Source organism: Camelus dromedarius, chromosome 6 (genome assembly GCF_036321535.1).
Source record: "Camelus dromedarius isolate mCamDro1 chromosome 6, mCamDro1.pat, whole genome shotgun sequence".
Lineage (NCBI taxonomy): Eukaryota > Metazoa > Chordata > Mammalia > Artiodactyla > Camelidae > Camelus > Camelus dromedarius.
Window position 1 is genome coordinate 22762789 of NC_087441.1, and position 25492 is coordinate 22788280.

Here is a 25492-nt window from a genome sequence, read left to right on the forward strand (position 1 = left end):
TAGGCTCTTTTGGCTCAGAGGCGACGAGGGTAAGGTTTGCAAATGGAGGCAAGAATCGGAAATGTAGTACCCCTTCCGGAAGCTGCCCCTCCCCCTCCACAAGCTGCCCCTCCCGCTCCGCGAGTGTACGGTCTCACGCACTACAGTTCCCAGCATGCCGTTCGAGCAACCTTGGAGGCGGAACCAGTGTCGCCATAGCAACTGTTCCGGATTGTTTCCAATGCATCGCTGGGATTTAGCAAGGTAAACCAACTTTAGCTTGGAAGGCAGCGTGAAAAACCATGATTCTGTTTAGCGACCCCCGAGGCTGAGTTCCTAAATGAAATTCTTTTCCTCCTATTATAAGTAGCTACTGTTAAGGCACTTGACAGACGTCTCTAAACCTCACTGCACTCTATGAGGTAGGTGTTAGAATCCCTGTTTTAGAAGTGAGGAATCTGACACTCACCAAGGGTAATAAATTCACGTCTCTCTGTCGCCGAGACAGTTACTCACTACACAAACTGCCTCTGAAGAAGGGATTGAGGGTTGAGAGAGAGAGAACTATCCTAAATAAAGGGAGAATCCATGTTTTTATTCCCTAGTCTGGATAGCCTTCCCCGTGTGTGGGTTGGGGGTGAGGAGGTTTTAGGTTCACAGACCGTTAGACTAAAGAGACTGGAGAGCACCACATACTTATCCCGCATTTGCTAATGAGAAAACTGCATCTAGAGATTTTATCAGTGTCGGAGGGGCAGAGCAAGGACGAACGCAGTTATCCTGGTTTCTAGTATGGGATCTTCATCTACCGCCACCTCCCTCCATTTTTAAAACATTCTGAAATGTTTTAAAAAGAAAAACAGAGTAAATATTCGTGTACCCACTATCCAGAATGAACAGATCATACGTCTTGCCTTTTTATGTTTTTAAATGAAAGAAATAGAACATTACGGATAAAGCGGGTGCCACCTATTCTCAGTGCCACTCTGTTTCCCTTCGGAGGGGCAACTAAATTTGACATGCATCTTGCTAATCTAGGTTCTTGTACTTTCCCTATTACTATGTATTTGTAAACAATATATAGAATGCTTTGGGCTTTTGAAGTTTTACACAAATGCGATTATACTTTGTGTATTGATCTACAACTTGATTTCTCACCCAATTAATTCTATGTTTTTGAGATCTATCCACATTGATACAGATGGCTGGACTTCATTTGTCTTACCTATATAGTATTCTGTCAAATAGGCTTGCCACAAATTATTTGAGAATTCCCATAGTGATGGATGCTTGGGTTGTTTCCCATTTTACGCCGTTACAAACAGTGCTGTAGGGTACAATCTTCTCAATATGTTTTCTCAGTGTCTTTTAACTCATCTCTGAATTGTCTTATCTGGATTAGCTGAGCTTGCAGCTTAAGGTCATAGTGAGTTACTGTAAGGAGTGGGCTACTGAAGATGGAGTGCCAGGAAGGCCTTCCTGAAAAGGCAACTCTGGGGGTTGAGATATGAATAAAAGACAAGAGCCAGCCTTGGGATATTTTGGGGGAAGAGCATCCTTGGACAAAGGATATGGTTAAACCACAGATCTTTAGGCACGATTGAGCTTGGCACGTTTGAGGAAGCAAGGGGTGGGTGTGGCTGGATTGTACTGATTTAGAAACAGAGCGCCATGAGATAGTTATAGAAGTACAATTTTGAGTGTGATTTCTTTTATTTGAAATCTAGAGTTATTGAAAGAAATATTGTCTTTGAGACTTACTATACTTTCCTTTATACTGCAGAAATCTCTGCTTCGGATTGTTAAGTGCACACCTTGTGTGAATTACTCTAATTACTTTCTTCCTAAAGACAGTCTGTATTTCCAGGATAGGAGCTGTGATCAACAAGACCACTCCTCTCCCCACTACTAACGTACTCTATAGGATATTTTCAAATATATTTTTTCTTATGGAAAATTTCAAACATATACCAAAGAAGACAGAATAATGTAATAAACCCCTATGTATCCATCATCTAGCTGTTGACTCATGGCCAATCTTGTTTCACTTATACCCCTCCCCTGACATTTTCCCCTCTCCAGTAATACATTGAAGCAAATCCAAGACATCACTGAATCCATAATATTTCAGTATGGATCCCTAATAGATTTTTAAAAACTTAACCACAAGATCACTATTATTTCTAAAACAGCAGTCGTTACTTAATATTATTACATACGTAGTCGGTGTTCAAATTTCCAATATCATCACAAGCATCATAATTTTTTTTTACATTTTATTGAATCAGAAATACTTTTCTGTGAAGTCCTCAGATGAGGAATGGGTTTGGAAGCCACTGTTGTACATCGTCATTTGTTGAGCTACAAACTTGCATCGTTTTTCCCGTGGAGGTGACACTCTAAAGGAAAAGGCAGGGATGTCAACCCGATACAAATGGCTTCTCTATCTCAGTGCCTGGAAAAGAGTCACCCCCTTATTGGTCCTTTGTGGTTCTTTAAGGAAGAGATTTTGGTTTTTGATTTTTTAACTTGGAAGCCTATTCATCATTTGCTAAGTATTCCTCCACCTCCTTTTCCTCCCGTGCCAGAATGCCTAGGTCAAGGTAGATCAGATTCAACGCTGCTTTGCATGCCTGGCTTAGGAAACAGCTAGTAAAAAAGCCTTAAAGCAGAAATGAGCTTGTCATATTCAGGGGCCTGAAAGAATGCCAATCAGTGTGATGGTCTGGATTTCTAAGATGTGCATCTTAAGCATTAGTGGAGGGTCTCAAAATAAACACAGAGGTCTTTATAATTGTAAGTATCTTTCTGCTAACTGCTTTGAGTAAACAAACAATGGGTAAATAATAGACTTGAAAAGTTAGAGTTAGACATATACAAAATTCTCACATATATGGCCTTTGATGATTTTGTCTTCCTCAACAGGCCTTAAGTTCCTTGAGGGCAGATACTATGTTTTAATTTTTGTATCTTAAGACCATTGCATTGTACATTACATAGAACATGACGTAAGTTAGGTGCTCAATAAATGTATGTGTTATGAATGAAATTCTCTGACTTTATTTATGAAAGTAAGTGATTCACATAATCTCTCTTTAACCCCCAAATCTATAGATCTAGGCCCAATCATAATGCCAGTCAGATGGCATCACTAATACCCAGGCAAGTGCTCTTTTTTTTCAGTTGGGCAATTTGTGTTTTGGTACCCAAGCCTTCACACCACGGGATCTGATGAAGGAACTAATCCTGAAGCTTAGCGAAATTGTTGCCTATTGCCTGAGTGATTATTTTAAAAACTTAATATTTGGTATAGTTTCAGTATGTGATTCCACAAAATTGATGTTTTAATTCAATTTCATATTCACACTTCCTTTTTAAGGCCACGAGTTGTTAACAAGATTAGGGAATGATTATGAGCAAGATATGAGGATGATTCAATCTTCCAATATCTTTTCTCCAAGTTCTTCTCATTGGAACATCCCAGCTTTCAAAGAAGGCTGTGTTTAGGCTTAACCAGAAAACAAAATGTACCACGGGCCAGCAAATTAGCGATACTGTATTACAATCCTTCCATCAGTTTTTTTCTCCTTTTGTTGAATTTTAGTTCAAGTAGCAGTATTATCATGGAGTACCACAAGATTGCTAAGAAATACCTGTAGGGATAGCTTGCAGAATAGTAGAAAAAAGACGAGGGAAGGAAGGAAGGGAAGAAGGAGGGAGGGAGGGAGGAAGGTAAAGAGCAAGAATGGCTCTCCTAACACTGTTTATATCTCTAACAAGGACATTTTAAAATGTTACTTAAAACCTAAGCTGTTACCACTCTGCCTTTTAAGGAGTTACCATAATGCCTGACAGTGGGGAAATGAATCTTTATTAAGGGGCAAGAAAAAGGATGAGATTCTAGGCAGGTGGCCCATGTGTGTCATAATACAATAATGAGAGTAGGATGCGCACAAGTGGGCAGGAAGCTGAATTTGGGAATATAAGGTTGAGAAAGTTGAATTTTTCTGTATAATAAAGTGGGAGAAATTGTCCACTGTCGGGGGAGCAGAGGGAGAAAGAGTCAAGATGGTGAGAAGAAGGACTTTAACAAAGAGCAATGAATTCAATTTATAATTGTTAGTGTGGCTCTAATTACGCACACACACACAAGTCCTCCATGTTTCTAAACATCAGAATACATCTCCTACAGGCTTTGTGTCGATGAATCATTATGGAAATCAAGGGACAAGTGTTGTATTGTGCATCTTCTGGAGACTTGGTAAAGGACAAGGGCAGTATGTATGAAACAGTAGAGTAGTCCATAACTGAGCTACATCACATGAAGCAGGAGCTTAGAGTCCAAGGTGAACGGGAAAATTACAAATCACAGTTTACCCTATAATCTTAGAAAGAGGGCAAGACATGACTTTTCCACCATATGAAGATTGGAGGTTTATACTAATTTCATTTTAACCTTGAAGGTTAAGGTACTTGGGATGACACCTGGTAATCCGCTGGTCTCTTCCACTGGTCTGTGAGCTACCTGAAGGAAGGAACTGGGTCTTATATAACTTTCTATTCCCAAGGTCTAGCATGGTGCCGGCATAGAATAGAAACTTAGAAAATGTTCATAAAAATGAGTGACTAATGAGGAGAAAACTAGAGTTATATGATGGCAAGTGGCAGAATGGTATTATTAATTAAATTAGGTGTTACCTTAACTCACATGACTAATTTTCAAATTAGAAATTACACTGATTCTTAGTCATACCTACCTCTGATCTCCAGGTGGCAGTATTATCTCATATTAAATTGCTTGAGACCGGGTTCCATTTAACTTTTGAGAAAAGAAAACATAAATGAATTAAAATAAACAATTCTGTTGCGTATTTCTGTAATTGTACAGAGCCAAAATAAGAAATAAAATATACTTACATGTGATTATAGATTTCTTCTCCAATTTGAAAACAAATGAGAATTACTGGTCGTTCTTTTTTTTTTTTTTTTTAACATTTTTATTGATTTATAATCATTTTACAATGTTGTGTCAAATTCCAGTGTAGAGCACAATTTTTCAGTTATACATGAACATATATATATATTCATTGTCACATTTTTTTCTCTGTGAGCAACCATAAGATCTTTTGTATATTTCCCTGTGCTATACAGTATAATCTTGTTTGTCTATTCTACATTTTGAAATCCCAGTCTATCCCTTCCCACCCCCCACCCCCGTGGTCATTCTTTAATTCAAGCAGTTTCCAAAACTTTGATGGTAAATACAAATTGGTGTACTTTGTTTACAGAACACATGTTATTTCCTTAAAGTATGGAAACTCTGCATGTGTGTGTGTGTGTGTGTGTGTGAGAGAGAGAGAGAGAGAGCAGTAATATGTCCAGATAATTCATTTCCAACAAATAAAGTGACCAGATTAAATACAGGATGATCAATTAAATTTGAATTTCCGATAAACCAAAAATACTCTGCCTGGTCATCTGTATTTTGCTTTGCTAAATCTGGCAATCTTACCAACAGATATTTTGTGGTTGTCATTAATTCCAAAATAAACAGAACTCCCCCAGGTCTACAGGGCCCAGCGGTGTTCCCTTCGGAGGGATGAAAAGGAAGTAGTTTGGTAGGGTCGGCTTCCTTGTTGTAAGTCTAACTCTGCTGTTCCCTGTACTCTGCCTCTGCCGATCAGAGTGCCCCAGCTGAGTAACTTATCTTCAGGAAAGTGACCCTGCGAGCAAGGGTAGATGGTAGAGCCTAAATTGAGTCTGGTTGCAAAAACCAAACCGTAAATAAGCAAGGAGATTCTAAACCCCATCAGCTCTGATTTATACTTTTCAGAGGTGCCTGAGCCACAGCAGCTGTGGCAACAGAAATAGGTGAATTGCTTGTGAAATAAATCCTGTTTCAAAAAAGTAAAGGATTTTCTGGTAAATTAATTCCGATGTCATAGTTTTATGTACATTTGCATCTTTAATATAAGCATTCCCTATCTTCCAGATAAAATGCACTTCAAAATGTCACTTATAAATCTTTCTGAATTTAAAATAAGTTTTTTCATAGAAACAACACTGAGTGGTAGTCACATCTTCAGGTTTCCTAGTAAGAGTATATTTAATTATGGGACTGAACCACTGCATTTTTAGTTAAAAACAGGTTTTCTTTTAAAAGTTGTTATGATAACAATATTTTAAAGAGTGAGAAATAAAAAAGTTTTTAAACTTTGAATATTCATGTTGGAAGAAGTATTGGTAACCCATGTTTATTTTGCTCCTGCTCTGTCCCAGAAGCCATTCTAAGTAACTGAAATGAGTTAATCCATTTAATCCTCATAGTAACCCTAGGAGGTAGATTTTCTTATGATCCCACGTTACAGATGAGGAAAGCGGGGCAAGGGTTAAACAGCTGCCCAAAGTGACACAGCTAGGAAGTAACAGAACTGGGGCTTGGGCCAGCCCACAGCCGCATCAGGCACTGCACAGCACGGCTGCGTGGGCGTACTGAAAGAGGTCAGTGAGCCCCGGGAGAAGATTCGGAAGGGGACATCTGATGACCATCCAGGAGTGGACACTGCATTGTTCACTGAGCCTCGAAAAGTTCAAAGGGAAGGGGCTGGTCTTCGCCCTAAGTGAGGTGTATTTTGTATACTGCTTCTGTGCTTACCAACCAGAATGGAGCTGTTATGGTGTTTATAGGTGCAACAAAGAATATCAGAAAGAGGAAGAAAGATTTACCTGAGGTAACTGGATGAGAGTTAATGGGAGGTGGAAGAGAATTAAGGAGTATACATGTGTAGGCATGACAAAGAAGTTTCTGGAGCGGAAGTAACTGAGCTGAGACCTGAGAATAAAAGTCAAAGGGAGATGAATTTGACTTTGCATAATTATCTACATGAAAAGAAAAGGGGAAGTGGGAGAGATGTTGCCCTGAATTACTGCTGACTCTGTGTAACTCGCTCGGAGTTGTGATAACCTGAGGTGGTTCACACAGGACCCAGCCATGGCCAGCGCACTTCCCAAAGGCCTTGCTCAGGGTGACAGTCTCTCATGTGCTAAAGGAAGAGCCAAACTCCAGTCCCCACTTAGTTGCCTTCAGACACTGTCCATTTTTTATCCTCTCCCACAGAGATGAGAGGTGGGAGGCTGGAGGGGAAAGAATCCCAGACTTAACTGTTTGGGGAACAGCCTTCTGACTCAGCCACCTGACTAGTTGGATGACCTTTGGTCCCTGTTTCCTAAGCTGTGAAAACAGGCATGATTTTATCCACTTTGTGATGTCAGCACCCAGCAAATATTAGCGCTGATCCTGTTTAATCCTCTCTGTGGGGTAGGTATCATTCCCATTTTGCAGAGGTGGAAAAGGGGGCTCAGAGAGGTTAAGGTTCTTGTCCAGAAGCACACGAGTGCGAGTGCAGGGGTGGAGATGGGCACCCCTGTCGTTTAACCCTAACTGCTGTTGCTCTTTCGTCTGCAGCGCTGCCTGCGGTAGAAAATGCAACCCCTGAAACAAAATGGATTACTCCCCCCACCCGGAGTGAAAATAAAATAGAGCCTTTTTCTACGTCAGTCCTGATAAATAGGAAAAATAAATAAATAAAACCCAGAAATATTTTTTCCTAAGATGACAAAAATGGAAGGGTTTTTAAAAGCAAAATATACTGTTTATGTGCCTTCAAAAAACTTTCAAATTATGAATTAGTAGATACTTGTAGCCTTCATTCAGTATAGTAACTTTTATTTTTAAATTATTCTTTATTACACAAATAATATAAGCTTATGCATTCAACATGGATTTATTGAGCATCTACTATATGGCAAATATTTTTCTAGGCTCAGTGAACAATACGGACAAAAATCCCCATTCTTACGGATGTAAGCATGGCAGATTATAAAAATAGCTATAATAACCAAATCACTTCTGTGGAATAGAAGGAATAAGTATGTGGAAAAACAGACCTGGGAAAGGGAGTAGGGTTGTGGGGACAGTTGCAGTTTTAGATAGGAAGGTACAGGAAGGCCTAATTGAGCAGGTAAATTCTGAAAAAAGACTTGAAGAAAGGAAGGGGATGAGTCATGAGAAAATCTGGAACCAGTGCAACGGCATAAGGTGGGAGCACGCTTGGTATGTAACGACCAGTAGAGGGAGGGGTCAAACTGGCTTGAGAGGGCTGAGCATGGGAAAGGGCAAGAAGTGATGAGGTGGGAAAAGGAAGACTGTGGATGGGAGGGCGGGAAGGAGGTGGGGATTGTATGGGGCCTGGTGGGCCATTTTTAGGGTTTGGTTTTTTTTTCCCTTTGAGAAACAGAAGCATCTGGAGAGTTTTGAACAGAGGAGTGACATGATCAAGCCTACGTTTTGATAGATCACTACCTCAGGCTGCTGTTGGGAATAGACTGTGGGAGTAAAAAGGGAAAACAGGGAAACCAATTTGGAGATCACAGGTAACCCATGTGCGAGATGATGGTGCCTGGGCCAGAGTGGCAGCTGTGAAGGTGAGAAGTGGTCAAAACCTAGATCCATTTTGAAGGTAAAACTGACAAGAGATTTACTGAGAGGTTGGATATGGGGTGTGGGACAATGAGTCAAGAATCAACTCCCAAGTTTTTGGCCTGAGCAACTGCAGGGAAGGATTTGCCATTGACTAAGATGGGAGGGCGTGTGTGTTGGAAGCCAAGGATGGCAGGAAGCTCATTTTGAGATATGTTTGAAATGATGTTTAGACATTCAGGTGGAGATGTTGAGTAAGCAGTTGTATATTTAAGTCTGGAGCTCTGGTTTAGCCTGGATATATAAATTTGCTTAGCCTATAGTTGGTATCAAAAGCCATGAGACTCAATGAGATCACCATGGGTATGCAGAGAGAGAAAACTCCTGAGGACTGAGCTGTGGGAAAAGAGGTCCTGGCAAAATTAGAAAATCAAGACAGAAAATACTAGACAAGGAGAAAATTAAAAATACCCACAGAAAATGGCTATGCCATCCACATTTTGGGAATCTGTCATTCCAGACCTTTATTCCTTGCCTACATATGGCTTCCTTTTTTAAAATTTAACTTAGAAATGCATTCTAAAATTTCACTATATAGATTCCTTTAAAAATAAATTTTGAGTAGATCAATACATGTAAGTGATATTAAAATAAAAGATAATTAAAGTTATAAGATGAAAAGGAACTCTCTGCTCCAGGAGACGACCTTGTATTTGGTCTCACCTCACGTGTGTACAACATATAAATATACGTCTATGTTTACACACATGTATTCACACACACACTTAGGATATGCACATTGTTCTACCACTTTCTCTTCTCAAACAATAGATCTTAGATTTTCTTCCATAGTGACATATACAGAACTTGCACTTTCTAGATGTAGTAGTATATTAAGATTGATAGCATGGTAGCTGCCCAGGTTACTCTAGTCAGACCTTTCAAGTGATCTTGCCTGGAGACGCCCCCACCACTGCATCTGCCAGAGCTTTCGGTCTGTCTTTCCTTTCATCCTATTTCTCCTTCTAATCATTCAGTTCTTGGTTTCTTCTTTTTCTCCATGTTGAAACACATCTACCATGGACTGCATCCTCTCACAGTATCTTCTTTGTCATGCGAAAATGTAGCTATTTATTCACTAAATATTTATTAAGGATTTTCTACCTCTTTGTAATATAGGGGGAGGTAGGGGACAGAATCTATAGGAGCTCCTGTCTAACTGGAGATGCAGGATTGTAAACAAGTGATTACAACGCCAAGTTATAAATAATGCGTAACAGAGAGATAGGAATGGAATGCTTTGGGAGCTTGGGGAGGGGGATGGGGGAAAGGCAAGACTAACCTGGCATGAAAGGTGAAGCTACTATAAGAAAGACAATTAGAAATATATATAATACATGTAATATATTGTATGTAATAACAACAATTTATATGTATATAAATGGCTAAATAAGACAGCTTCTGTTCGTGGACTAAGTATAAGGACCATACTCCCTGGCCTGGGTGGCAGGTCCTTCCTAATCTGCCTCTAGGATTTCCACACCCCTTTCCTCTGTCCCTACCTGCCTCTGTCCTTGGAGACACTTCAATAACTCTGATGTCACACATTGTGCTCCCTTGGTCTAGGATGCCTTTGCATGTGTGCTCACCTTTCCAGAGCTCAACAATGATAGTAATACCTTTGTGAGAATGAAAATAGTCAAATGGTTATACAGATAATTTTAGTAGCTGAAATCTATTATGCATAAATTTGCATGCAGTCTCATCTGATCTTTTTAACAACCTTATGAGACAGATTTTAACCCTATTTTTGAAATGAGGATGTTGAGGATAAAAGATATTAAGCAGCCTCCCCAAAGTCACACAACTAGTCAGGAGCGCGGCCGGAATGCGGCCGGAATGTTTACTGAGCTCTAGCTAATTCTGGAGCCCACCTCTCAACTTTGTTGCCACTCAGAATGGTCTTTAGTAAAATATTTCTGCAACTTAAATATCTTAAACAAAAATTTCCTCGTATATACTCCAATAATTTTGGCTCCTCGCTTATTGGAATAATAACCATTACAATTACTTTTTACTTTTAGTTTTGTAATTTGCAAAGTAATGTTTACTATAAAAATTTTAAAATATAAATAAGCAAGATAGCAAGAATAAGGAAATTATTATCCATAGTCCCACATTCTGGGGGAAAAGGACAATTTTAATCAACAGACTACACACTGTATGATTTCATTTATCTGGCATTCTGGGAAAGGCAAAAACTGTAGGGAAAGGAAACAGTGGTTTCCAGAGGCTGAGCTACAGAGGGCATTAGAGCTGATGGAAATGGTCTGTATCTTGTTTGTGGTGACAGCTACATAACTGTATATATTTATTAAAGCTGATAAAACTGTACAGTAAAAAGTGCATATAAATTATACCTCAAAACATAGGAAAAAAACTTCTTGTTACAGGGGGAGGGGGGATGGAAGGATAAATTAGGAGTTTGGGATTTGTAGATACTACTATGTATAAAATAGATAAACAACAAATTTCTAACTGTATAGCACAGGGAGCTATATTAAATACCTTGTAATAGCTTCTAATGGAAAAGATTCTGAAAAGGTATATATATAAATACATATATAATATAACATATTATATATAATATACATATATATAAAACTGAATCACTATGCTGTACACCAGCAATTAACACAACATTGTAAAACAACTATACTTCAATAAAAAAAATTATACATCAGTAAACCTGACTGGAAAATAATTAACATTTTGCTGTATATCCTATCACACTTTTTCCTATGCATGTATATTGTAAATATGTATCTTTTAAAAGTTTATGTATGATTGCTATTAATATACATTATTTTTGAAACATTTAAAGATTTATAGAAAGTTGCAAAGTTAGTACAGGCTTCTCATTTTCACTTTCCACATAATTAACAGCTAATATTAGTATGACACATTTTGCAGGGAAGGAGCCAATATTGATACATTATTATTAACTAAAGTCCAGAGATTATTCAGATTTCTTTAGTTTTAACTTAATGTCCTCTCCTGTTGCAGGAACCCATCCAGGATCCCACATTACTTTTATTTCTCATGTCTCCTTAGGCTCCTCTTGGTTGTGACAGTTTCTCAGATTTTCCTTGTTTTGATGACCTTGACAGTTTTGAGGTACTGGTCAGTGATTTTGTAGGATGCCTCACTATTGGAATTTGTCTGGTGTTTTTCTCATGATTAGACTGGGGACATAGGCTCTGGAGAGGAAGACCACGGAGGTTATATGCCATTTTCAACATATGTATATTATGCTTTATAACCTACTTTTCACTCAAAAATGTATCAAATACATATTTTCTACTCACTGCATATAAATCTATATCCTTCTTAATGGTGATAATAGTATTCTGTTGTTTGGATGTAGCAAAATTGTTTAACCAGTCACCACCTATTATTGGACACTGTAGTGTTTCCATTATTACAACAAGTACTACTGTATACATATTTGTGCAAACATCTTTGTAAACTTGTCTGCTGACTTCCTTAGGTTAAATCCCGAGCTGGAATGCTGAGGTAAATTGTTTTCACTTTTTGTCGTTGTTGGTGAGGTAAATTGTTTTCACTTTTTGTTGTTGTTGTTGTTAATGCTTTTGATACATAGCACCTAAGTGCCCTCCAGAAAATTTGTTATCGATTTGAGCTCCTAGCAATCATGTTTCAGTGCTCTGTTTCCTTACATTCTAGCTAATGCTGATTATTATTCTTTTCAACCTTTATTATATTTTTATATTATATTTTATTATTTATTATTATTATTTTCAATCTCTGTCAATTCTAGTAGAAAATGTATCATGTTGTATTATATTTGTACATTATCTTCTGCCAGGCAGTGAGCTCCTAAAGGAGAAAGATTAGATCTTATTTATTTTCCAGCCAGAGTCTAAGTTACTGCCTGAAAGAAATAGGCGACATGATCTGACAAGAGCATCCGTGCTAAGGAGAGGAAGGGTTTTCACCATCACTGGGTGCAGTTGCGTCCTCTGGGCCAATGACCTGGGTGCGTTATGTAATTGAAAAGTGTGGCTCTAACAATGTGAGTTTCAGACCAGAAAGGAGAGAAATCCACACTGGATCAAAAGAGGGTAAACAGGATCTTGCTGTTTTCCTCAAATAACAAACTTGATGGCTGGAGGTTTATTTTACCAACTCTGAAAAGGCGGATCACCTGATAGCTTCTTTAAGCTGTAATGCTATTAAAGTATTCCCATATCACAGCCTTTTAAAACAATTAGACACATTTGTGATTTCCACATCTCTTTTTCAATCAATACTATCTTATATTTGTGGCCTTATCAGTCAGAACTGTCAAAAATTTAATTTTTCTTTTTTTTCTGCACACTTCTCCAGTATTTTATTTATACCCTTTCTTATAAAACTTTGACTCTCTCCCCTTTCCCATACTTTGCTCCTCCTGAAAGTTGGTGTCACTTATAAATGTATGATGCAGCCATACTGATAAATCTCACTGTTTAACTTTGTCACTGGAAGAGGATGCTATGCAAAAAGAAAAGGAATCTGTGCTTTCATATCAAAGAGTTTTAGTTTTGTTTTCTTCTAGTTTTGCAAGATTGACTTGTTTCGTAGGGTCTGAAAAAAGAAAAAAAAAATTTTGAGGCCTAATGGTAATTCATCAGACTCCTAAGTTTGTTAAATTTTTCAATTTTCAGTGGGAAGTTTTCAGTAAAGTATCCCTCTCATCTAAGAATTTCCAGATGTTCTTTACAAGGTCTTAACCATCCCTCCCAGTGATCACGTAACCTCTCTGTGTTATGGGAGTGCCCTTAGGATTCTTCCAATCCAGGCTGACAAAGACTGGGCCCCAAGTTGTAAGACAGGAAAAAAAGAGAGTGATCATCATTAGGACATGATGATGAGAAATTCAAAGACCCAGACAAGTTCCTGGAGTAAGAAGTGCAGTAGTATTAAAACTAACTTTGTAATTTGGATCTTTTTATAATCTATACTGAATCTCTTAGTAGCTAAATCCATTAGCAGAGAAAAATAGCTTGTGTAATTTTATTACACAAAAGAGAGGGGTTTATAGGATGGTGATAAAATATATATTTTTTGTTTTCTTTTTTTAAATTAGTTTAGGAGGTTTTTTTGGAAGGGAGTTGGAGGTAATTAGGTTATTTATTTATTTATTTTTTTAATGGAAGTAATGGGGATTGAACCTCTTGCATGCTACATATATGCTCTCCATAAATATTTAAACAAGTTTTTTACAATGAAACAAACCAAACCATTGCTCTTGTTTGTTCATTAGTTAATTTACTATAAAATTATTTTTCCTGTATATACATGTGGAGCTATAGGCATTTAGGCTGAATGCTTTAAAATTATGTCTTTAGTTTTTTTTTTTCCTCTCATGTCCTGAATAATTTCTCATGTTAATAGTCTCGCTTTGATTACTTAAAAATTATTCAGTAATTCCTTTCATCAAAGATTATTAATAACTATATTTGAAAAAGTAATGGTCTTTATTGATATTAAATTAGTTTATGTTTAATGGCATATTTTTTGTTGCTACAAGTTATATTTATTATTCACCTAACAATGCCTAGACAACCTTACTATTAACTCCTAATCTAGATTTTAGAAATACGTTAAGATGACTAGAAGTCAGAAGAATAGAAGATGGGAAACAATGAGGAAATTAAACATCATTTAAATTATCAGCATTGTCTACCTGAGACTGTAATTGAGAGAGAAGGAAGGTGATCAGAATTGAGTTACAAGAAGGAGCCTCTTACTGTTTCTATCTTTAAAGGCTCAAACTTGATAAGGGCTCTAGAATGTTTCCTTGACAATCATAGGAAAGGAACTTGGGGCTCAAAGTCTCCATGGTCACACTGGAGTTTAGGCATTTAATGACTGGTAATCATCAGGCATTTAGGTAAATTAAAATGAGTATATCTGACTGAATCCCATCACTTCAATTCCAGAATGTTAAATCTTTTAGAATAACCAGAATATTACAGCTACATTAAGCCTTTCAAATATGAAATTAGGTATACAGAATTCCCAATAAAGTATTTCAGAAAGGAAGTTTCCCAGGACCTACGAAGCTCCTTGGCAGAGTAACATGCAGAATGATGTCAGCCTAGTAAAATATTGTGATAAAACAAGACTTTCAGATGGAATGATAAATTTAGCCATTGTATAAGTCAGTCAGGGTTTTTTGAGCAACTCTGTGAATTCAAGATGGCAGAGGCACACTTTCCCACATAAAACAGCACGGGAAAAATAAGTAGTGTTCTCTGTTCCTAAACTCCCTACCAACTGCGTCTCTACCTTGCTCAAAAGCCTCCCGTCCTTCCTTCTTTCTTAGAGAAGCGTCTCCCCAAATCTGTGCTATGGAACACTATTATTCTAAGAGATAGTAATAGATCTTGTTGGAAAATAGATAACTTGTGGGGAAAAGAATTCCAAAATGTGTTTTTAAATCTATACATGTAAGAAAAACTCAACACTTTTAAGAAATGATTAACATGGGATAATTTGCCTTTAAGAAATGGAATGCCAACTTCTGTGCCTCAAAAACCACTTTTATACAGAAATGTAGCCAATTTAAATACAAAATTTTATCCCACTACCTAACCAGAGACAATGAAGAAGAATGTAAATAACTACTATTTCTGTTTCTGAGTAATAGGCCTGTGTTCAAAGAAGAACATGAACATATTATAAGAATGCAACACTCAGTTAATTCTGTCCAAGGATCTTCATCAGCCAACTATCATACTGTTGTTTGCCATCTCTACCTTGAGGGATTATGAGTTTTTATCTAACGTGCTTCATAACTTTTTCCAAACTCTGGTCAAATCACATACTTCCATATAAAATGCAATCATGCCATAACACTTTGCTCCAAAAAATCACTTTTAAAAAGTTAAAAGATAACAGACTGGAGAAGTTACATGCTGCACATTTAACTGACAAAAGATTGGTATCAAGAACATATAAAAATGTGAACAAAAGATAGGAACAGGTAATTCACAGAGAAGAAAATCAAAATGATCAATAGTCATGAAAAGATATTCAACTTCACTAGTGATCAGATGAATGCAAATTAAAACTAAAGCAAAACAACCTTTCATATTTAGATTGGCAAAAATCTAAAAAGTCTGATACTGTCAAGTGTTGTGAAGAATGTGAAACAGGATTCTCATACACATCAGATGGGAATATGAATAAGTACCACTCTGAAGAGTTGATTGGCAATATCTAGTAAATTTAAAAAGATGTGCTTAACTCATGATCCAGTAGTTCTACTTCTAGGTACGTGCGCATGTGCACAAGGAAACAGACAACAAAAATCATCATTGCAACATTGTAACAGCAAGAATCAGAAGCAATACACGTGTCTAAATGTGCCTAAATGGAATGGCTATATTGGGAAATATTCACTGATTCAGTGAATATTTATTGAGCACTTGCAGTATGCCAGGGCTGTTTGGGGTACTGGGTATACATCAGCAACAACAAAAAAAATCTGCTCTCACAGAACTTACATTTTATTGCCAGGATGAGGAGAGCTAGGGAGAAGAGACAGACAAAAAAAGAAAAAAATACGATGTATGAGAGATGGTGAGATGTGTCCTGCAGAAAAATAAAGCAGAGGCTGAGGAGAGGGCAGGAGAAATTCTTGGGGGTCAGGAAGCTGCTCTGGTGTAGATACCATGTGAACAAGCCCCACCCCCAGTGGTGAGGGAATGAGCCCTGCAGGCATTGGGGCAGAGCTGGGGAGACCTAGAGGCTGCAGGTGCAAAGACCTGGATGCAGAAGAATTCCTGGTGAAGTTGGGAAATGGCACTGGTGGGGTGGGGAGTCTGGCAGGTGCCTAGAATTAGGTAGTCCTGAGCCCACTTCAAAGACCACTGCTCCAATCCATGGGCTGTTCAGTTATTGAGCACCCATGGTATGCCCTGCACCATTCTCAGCTTTTTAGACCTATTTTGTTATTTCATGTTCACAGTCTTCTTAAGTCTCTGTAAGGTAGTTAGTCTCATTTCATGGATGAGGACACTGAGTTCCAAAGAGGGTAACTCACTCAAGATCAGGAAATGGCAGTGTGCTGATTCAAATCCCGGCCTGCTGGCAGGGGTTTTAGTGCCTGGTGGGCCGCCTCTTGGATTTGTTCTGAGTTTTCCCTCTGGCACCAGGTGTGTTTCCCACCACCCCAGCTATACGTTGGTTCACCTACTGGCCTCACCTGCGGTTATCACCTTGAATCTCGGTACCCTTCTCCTCTGGAATGTGGGAAGAGACGAGGTGGGACAGTTCCTCTTCCTCCTGGTCTCCTTCCCTTGTCTCTCCAAGGTTAGCACGTCAGGCTGTACAGGTCTGTGCAAATGGCTTTAGTGGAGGTTTGGGGCCGCTTCACAGGAGATTTTTGCAAGTTGGATTTTCTTTTGAGTCTCTAAAGGGAAGAGAAGTGAAGACTTAGGTCCTTACAAGAAGATCTCCCCTTGACACTTTCCCTGCTCTTAACTTGGCTCCTGTGTACTCCTTCTGAGCACTTCCTTCTGCATGAAATCTTGTGTAATTTCTTTATCTTTATTGTCTGGCAAGAGCTTCAAACTCGGTTACATTCTAATCACTAGTTTTCTTCGGATTTGTTATCGGTGGTGGTGGTGGTGGTTTCTCTTCCGGCTGCCACACATATTTATGATATTCCATTTCTTTAATAAATTAGACCTTTTTAAACCACAATCATTCTCCATGAATCTGTGGCTGAAAGAAGCCAACTAAAAAAGAGAAAAAAAAAAAGCCATCTTGGGTTTCTCACACTTTCTGATTATAGAAGCAAATCTCTGAACACTTCAAAATGGCAAACAGTAGTGCCAGCAGTTTCTGAAAAGCTGGCAGGTGAGTGGCAAAAGCAAATACAGAGCAGTGTTTATGGAGTGTGTTACCATTTGGGTGTAAAGATTCTCTCTACAAAGACACGAGTCACTGCAAGCAGTGGTTGTCTCCACGGAGGCAAACTAGGCTAATATGCCTCAAGGGGAGGAGGCAGGGAAACTGGCTTTCACTCTTGACCTTTTGTGCAGTTGGATGTTCTTCTTCACAGTATACATAATGCACTTTTTAAAAAGGCAAAAACTGAAATAAACTATCTGGAGGTGAACTATTGAAAACAGTGATTTTTGGAAGAACCTATTTCAAAAGTCCTTGGATGTTGCAAAACACGCAGTACACCCTTTGCTATGATGGACCTTGTGAAGTGACGTTTTGTTTTGTGAAAACAAAGTGAAGGAGTAGATCTGATGTAGCACCTGATACGAGGACCTGACCTTCAAACTAACATCAAGTGGCCACATTATGGGGAAAGAAAAGGGCCCATTTCTCATTTAAAAATATTTTTTGCACATTGTTTTGTATATTAAAAGTATAAAATGAGAGATATTTGACATTAGGTATCATTTGTTCTTAATGAAATGTTTTGATTTCTATGAGTGGGTCTGTTAAAAATGGGAAAAATCCTATTTTGATCATTTCTTTTAGTTTATCTGAGGAGATATTTTTGGCTGCCTGCTTTAATTCAGGGAGGAGCTGTAACTACTGATTTTTCTGATGATGTTTTATTGAGATGTTACTATGTTAAAAAGCATTTAATTCCTGATGGTCATCCATGAATATATTATAATGTTAAAAAGCATCCTGGGGTCAGTTAGCTTGGACAAAGGATAGAGATGAAACTCCTCAGCCATTCTCATTCTGGGTCCCAGCCGCTCCACCTTCTCCTGTAGCCAAAATATTCTGTCCTTTGTGCCCTGGTTCCCTTTCATTATATTTTCCAGACCCTTTTCTTATTCTTTGTCTCATTCGGGCCCCTCCCACCCACTTTTCAAACCATGCTTTAAGGGCCAGAATTGATCTACGTTTTAAAACCTTTAAGCTTTCACTGACCATCCCTAGCTGCCGTGACATTAAACTCCACTGAAACCCTATTACATACCATTTCTTTACCTCACTTGCTCATTATTATGTGCCAGGCGCAGAATGCAGAATAATGGCCCCTCAACGATGTCCACATCCTAATCCCTGGAACCTATGAGTATGTTGGGTTACATGGTAAAGGAGAATTAAGACTGCAAAGGGAACTGAAGTTGTAAATCAGGTGATTTTAAAGTAGGCAGATTATCCTGGATTATCCAGATGGGCCCAGTGTAATCACAAGAGTCCTTTAAAAGTGAAAGAGGCAGAGTAGGGAACCAGAAGGATGCAGTGTGAGGACTCCGCCTGACATTGCTGACTCTGAAGGATGCCATAAGCCAAAGAATGTGGGTGGTCTCCAGAAGCTAGATGGGGCTAGGACGCAGATACTCCTACAAGACTGTCTAGAGGAATGCACTCTTGTGACACCTTGATTTTAGCCCAGTAAGATCCATTGCAGACTCCTAACCTCCCAGAATGTAAGATAATACATTTGTATCATTTAAACTACAAAGTTTCTGGTAATTTGTTACAGCAACAAGAAAAAACTAGGATTACTTAGTTATTTTTTTAGGTATTTTGACATCATCCTTTCAAGTGATTTTCAGTTCTGAGAAGATGGGTACCAAGCCTTAAATATCTTTATAGACCAACATTATAACAAGGTCTTGAGCACAGAAAGTGTCAAAATCCAATTCTAAGAATTCAGGAAGGGGAGGAGAGAGTTAACCCACTAAGAATCTGTACGCTGATTTTAGATGTCATATCTACACAGGGCAGTCATCGCAGCTTTACTCGTCCTGATAGTGGCCTTAAGTATTTATGCTGGTATTAAACAGCTCTCCTGAGCAAACTTGAAGGGGAGGAGGTAACTTGTGTCACTTCCTAGCAAGTCATTTATTCAACGTACGTGATGGTTAGGGCTTCAGATTGCTGTTTAAAAATGTGCTTCCTTTGCTTCACTGATGTTGGCAAAGCCAGAATTAACAGTTGCAGTGTGCTTGTTAAGAGCCAAGTACAGTTCTAAGTGCTTTAGCTATATGATCTCATTTCACCTACAACCCCATAAGTGAGCCTATTATCCCCATTCTAAGGAAACTGAGGGACAGAAACATTAAGTTCCCCAGTAACATAGAACTTATGAGTAGTGGAGCAGTGATTCAACCCTAGGCAGCCATTCTCCAGAACCCAAGCTTTGAATTTTAACTTCTGCAATCCTAGTGGTTTATCATAAAATCCTTCATACCTCAAGCCTGTGGTGTTTAGGTACAAGTGCAAAAAAAAAAAAAAAAAAAAAAAAAAGAAATCAACTCTCGGTGGCTCCTGTTTCATTCATTTTTCTTACTTCTTTCCAATCAGATTTATTTCCTGATCAGAATTTGGAAAATTTTACCCAGTTGGCATCTCTAAGCTTTTCTGAGTTATTAGCTTTTTTTCAGAGTTCAGATGGGTATAGCAGTAATTCATCATAAAAGAAAATGGTACATATGGGATTTACTCACTTGTGAACATTTGAATTAGAAATTAAATTTGACATTTGGGTTCCCAAAGAACATTTTTTTCCCCATTCCATTTGTTTACATTAGACTCTTATCCATGTAGCATACATTGAAGTATAAACAGTGAATAGATCTGGTTGGAGAAATTTTGGGTGACTTTTATGTTCTTTGACCTTTGTGTTCCAAATTATTTTCATGAATGTGAAACCTTTATGATTAACAATGCTATGTAAATGTTAAATCACAAAATGAGTCATATTACATACATTTTATGTGTTTTCCTTCTATGCTATATTTTAAACATATTCCCATCTTGTTGATGCTGCTTCAGTGATGTCATCCTATTCTGTAATACAGAGATATTACAATTTATTTTGCCATTATCTAATCTAATCACTTTTTTCTTTTTGTCACATTTTGGTTGTAAGAAACAATGCCCCAATAAACGTCTTTGTAACTAAATATCCATGTACTTTCATTATTTCCTTAAGCTGCATTTCTAAATGTGAAAATGCTATGCCAAGGATTTGTAGGTTTTAAAGCAGATTTTCATGGAATTTTAAACATATGTCAAATTTCCCTTCAGAAAATTGATACCACCTTTCTTTTCCCCACCAGTAGTGTTTGAAAGGTTAGATTTTCCCTTCCCTTGATAAAAGTAGATATTTTACCTTGCATTGCTTATGAGTTTAAATAGTTCCTTTTTGTATATTTATAAGTTTTTTAAATAACCTGCTACTTTCTTTTTTAAAAATTATTTTATTTTTGGGGGGTGGAGGTAATTAGGATTATTTATTTATTTAATGGCAGTACTGGGGATTGAACCCAGGACCTCATGCACACTAAGCATGCACTCTAGCACTGAGCTATACCCTCTCCCTGTAAGTTTTTTTTTTTTAACTTTTTTTTTTTATTGAGTTATAGTCATTTTACAGTGTTGTGTCAAATTCCAGTGTAGATAACAATTTTTCAGTTATACATGAACATACATACATTCATTGTCACATTCTCTTTTGCTGTGAGCCACCACAAGATCCTGTATATATTTCCCTGTGCTACACAGTACAATCTTGTTTATTATTCTACATTTTGAAATCCCAGTCCCTTCCCACCCCCTGTCCCCCTGGCAACCACAAGTTTGTATTCTATGTCTATAAGTTTTTTTCTGTTTTGTATTTTTGTTTTTTGGTTTTTTTTTTAGATTCTGCATATGAGCGATCTCATACGGTATTTTTCTTTCTCTTTCTGGCTTACTTCACTTAGAATGACATTCTCCAGGGACATCCATGTTGCTGCAAATGGCGTTATGTTGTCGGTTTTTATGGCTGAATAGTATTCCATTGTATAAATATACCACAGCTTCTTTATCTAGTCATCTGTTGATGGACATTTAGGCTGTTTCCATGTCTTGGCTATTGTAAATAGTGCTGCTATGAACATTGAGGTGCAGGTGTCATTCTGAAGTAGGGTAACTTCTGGATATATGCCCAGGAGCAGGATTCCTGGTCTTATGGTAAGTCTATTCCTAGTCTTTTGAGGAATCACCATAGTGTTTTCCACAGTGGCTGCACCAAACTGTTTTTTTCTTTTTAAGTCGTATGAGCTGCTTATATATTCTGGAGATCAAGCCTTTGTCAATTTCATTTGCAAAAATTTTCTCCCATTCCGTAGGTTGTCTTTTTGTTTTACTTAGGGTTTCCTTTGCTGTGCAGAACTTGTAAGTTTAATTAGGTCCCATTTGTTTCTTCTTGCTTTTATTTCTATTGGTTGTGTAGACTGTCCTAGGAGAACATTTTTGAGATGTATGTGAGATAATGTTTTGCCTATATTTTCTTCTAGGAGGTTTATTGTGTCTTGTCTTATGTTTAAGTCTTTGATCCATTTTGAGTTTATTTTTGTGTATGGTGTAAGGGAGTGTTCTAGCTTCATTGATTTACATGCTGCTGTCCCTGTAAGTTTTTTTAATTGCCTGCTTTGATTTTTTTTTGTCCATTTAAAAATATCTGTCTATTTTCCCAATTGATTGATAAAAACTTCTATATTAAAGACATTAGCCCATTGTCTTTTTTTTTTTTTTTTTAGTGATTATTTTCCCTAGCTTCGCTTTGCCTTTGCATTTTGTTCATGGTAAGGTCTTTTGGCTTGTTCATTTGACCTTGAATCAGAGGGAAGAACTATATAGATTCCTTGGATTATGGCACAGCTTTGTCACTGTTTTATTTAATGGCCTTCACATATGTTAGCTATTTTTTTCTATTTTCCATTTTCCTCCTCTTCCAGTCCTATTGCTCTGCCTACCCCTGGCCCTGGGCTTCTACTCCAAAGTGTGATGTCATTAATATATGTCCTTGAATATGTGTATATCCTTTAATCATACAGGTAGAGGAATATATATACTGTTATTTTGTATGCAGCTGTTTTAAATTTTCCTGACTATACTGTGCTTGAGATCTTGCTGTGATTTTAAGGTGAATTCATGTTTTAGTATGTTTGTCTATAGTATGCCATGGAATAAAACTTCAGCATTTAACTTCGCCATTCTAATGATGGACACATAGCTTGCCACCAGCTCCCCTCTGTGATAGAAAACATTGGCATGTCTATCCCTGTGTATGCCCATAGATGCCGTGGGATGGGTGTCTTTGGGACAGGATTTGCAATCATTTTTGGGCTGTGATCTCTGTAGCAGTCTGGTGAAGTCAGTGGGCTCTTCTCAAAATATGTTTTTAAATGCATAAAATAAAATATATGGAATTACAAAAGGTATGCTTCTTTCTTAATGAATTAAAATATGTAATGACTGGTAACATAATTTCAAAGTAATGCTGGCCATAAACAATAATGAGAATACTTATGATTTCTATTCATCCCCATGTCACAGGTACTATCAATATTAGTGTGGTTTGTTGTTTACATACATGATCAAAGAAAATGCTAGATTTTGTTAGCATATATCAGCTCTTCCTCTGAGAGGATTTCCCTTTATCCCCATGTTTTTGGGCTGCTCCTGGGTGGGGTTGTGTGTCCCAGCATTTCATTTCTGGCTCACATTAACATACTGAGTGAACCTGTCTGACAACCAAGCTTGCATTTTATCTTCCTCCATCATTTGGTCATAGGTGCAAAGTGAGGCATCGGTGCAATAAAAGCAGGAGATACGGGAGCTGGGACCACTGTTTATGTAATTTACTTGAGCCCTGCGGACATGCTGGACCTTATCCTGTGTGTACCATTCACCTGTTATGATGGATTACCACTACACCCATCTGATTTTATGGTTGAATGAATCTTTTAGTCTCTAGTTCATGATGGGTAGGTAGCAGTCACTTGATGTCTTGGGACAAGAACTCAGCTTCCACTGGGCCTAGTAGTTAGTATACCAGGAGCTGCTTTTCCAATGACGAGTGGTTCTCTGCTGCCAAAGACATCACTCTCCACCAGAATCCTAGGGCCTAAGTTGTAACTCTCCTATTGAGCTTCTCCAGTGACCCTAAATATCCTTAAATCCTTAAATCTTAAGGATATGTCTAACATCATTGTTTCTTGATTAGCATGTGACTTGAGTGACTTAAAATTGTGGATATACTTTCTCTTCCTCAAGGCCCCCTTGAAGCTGGCAGCCCTCTGAATTGCTTAATAAATAGGTTGGAACAATAGTCCCAAGTTCAGTATATACTGCCTCTAAAATCTAAAGAGGTCCACCAAGCCCTGTGCCCCTTGGGGGTGGTGATGCAAGGACAGAAACTTGTCCTGTTCCTTAGGTGGCCTGTCTGTGACATCCCAGACTATTGGCCCTCTAAAAGTTTCATGGAAGTAGCAGGCCTTTGAATCTTTGTCGTATTTATCTCCCACCCTCTGGCAGGCAGGGTTCTTTCTAGGGTATCCGGAGTACTTGTCACTTTCTATTCACCAAGTCTATTTAGCCAGATATTGTAGTGGACCAGCTTGATTCTTCTGGAGAATGTCAAGATGATCAAGAATTTTACCAATAATATTGTAAAGAAAGCAGAAGAGTTTAAAAGCCCTGAGTCCAGACAGTGAAATGTACTGCTGTCCTTCTCATGTAAAGATACATTATTTGATCCTCTTTATTGTTGGGCAAGACCCAGTAAGATGCCAGAGCTTGTGTTGCTTATTTCTATTGAAGATACCACATCCAGCCCATCAGCTTCAGTTGGAACTACGAAGTGGTTACATTTAATATGTCACCATTAACCAACATGATCTATCTGGTTTCTGCAGGGTCACACAGGTAAATTAACAGGGAAAGCAACCCTCTGCTTCTTCTAACTATTCAAGAGTTGTGTGAATTCTTGAAATTCCTCTTGGGATGTGTTTGATTTACTATCTTGGCAACTTTGACTGACTATGGTCGGGGGATATTTTCAAGAATTTCTTCATAGCCCTTCTTCCATGATAAGTTTTACATAGTAGGTCATAGAATGTGAAAATTCTGCCAAATGATAAGAGTGTTCATTCCAACTTCACACTTGGGAACTGGGGAAATAACCACAGAATAGCTTATTTCCTATCTTCAGGATTCTATTCTATTCTGCAGAATTTGGGGGATCACAGTAACATGGACCTGTGCCAGGCATTAGGGACTTATCACCTGGCATCCATGAGTCCTTTCTCTACCCAGAGGTCTATGGTGGCATTTTGCGTTTGATTGTTTCATTGTCTGTTCAGACCCTACTATGTAACAGTCCTCAAAAAGTCTAGGAAGACTCTGTTCTCCAGTGTACAGGTTCTGTAGTAAATGGTTGCAAGAGCTTTTCCAGGAAGATTGAGGGAATATTTATTGTGCAGACTTGATGAGATAATATAAAGCTCTTCCTCAAGGAGACCCATACCCCCCTTTAATCATGGGCTCTGCTCTATGCACTGGTTTAAAACTCAAGGAGAGATCGCGGTATTTTTTCTGTTTTGCAGATGTCAGTCTTCTCAGCAGTTATTTTGTTATTTTGTTTTTTTGTTTTCCAGGGCAAATAAGCAGCACCTTGATTGGGTAGCCATCTGTCCTGCTTCTAGAAATGTCGTAATCTACTACCCATCCCCACAGCTTTCTGTAAAGACACTAAGTCTGCCACTCCAGCCTTGCTGTCTGTTACGGTAGTTACGTCCCTGTAGATTCTGTCAGGTGCCATCCCCCAGCCTCTGCTGTTCTAGAGTCCTGTCATCTCTATTGAAGTCTGGTTTCAAGGCAGCATCTCTTCAATGTATAGAGGAAATGTGTCATTGAGTTTCTCAGAGATCCCACTGCAAGCTTCTTGGTGCATTCCTTATTCCCTCAGGGAAGCCAGTGACCTCTGGGGCTTCCTGGGGAATGTAGTCAGATAGCGGTTCTCAGATCATATGTAAGAAGTGTGATAAGTCTGTTTTAACATTTTCACCTCACTGAGCTTTATGACCCCTTCTTCAGTATTCTGCCAAAGTAGTTCTGGCAGCTCAGCCTCGTTTGTACAGTAAGGCACCCAGATGGCTGCTCCTCAGGAGCCCATCTCAGCAGCACGTTAGGTGAACTCCAGGT

General features: G+C 38.3%; 1 long non-coding RNA gene across 1 annotated transcript in view; it reads left to right on the forward strand.

Annotated features, from left to right (window-relative positions):
* Nucleotides 1-67: 67 nt before the first annotated feature.
* Nucleotides 68-25492, forward strand: part of LOC116154433 (uncharacterized) — a 32389-nt gene continuing 6964 nt past the window's right edge. The window contains exon 1 of the long non-coding RNA XR_004138355.2: nucleotides 68-243. This is a non-coding gene — a long non-coding RNA (uncharacterized LOC116154433). The remainder of the gene's footprint in view (nucleotides 244-25492) is intronic.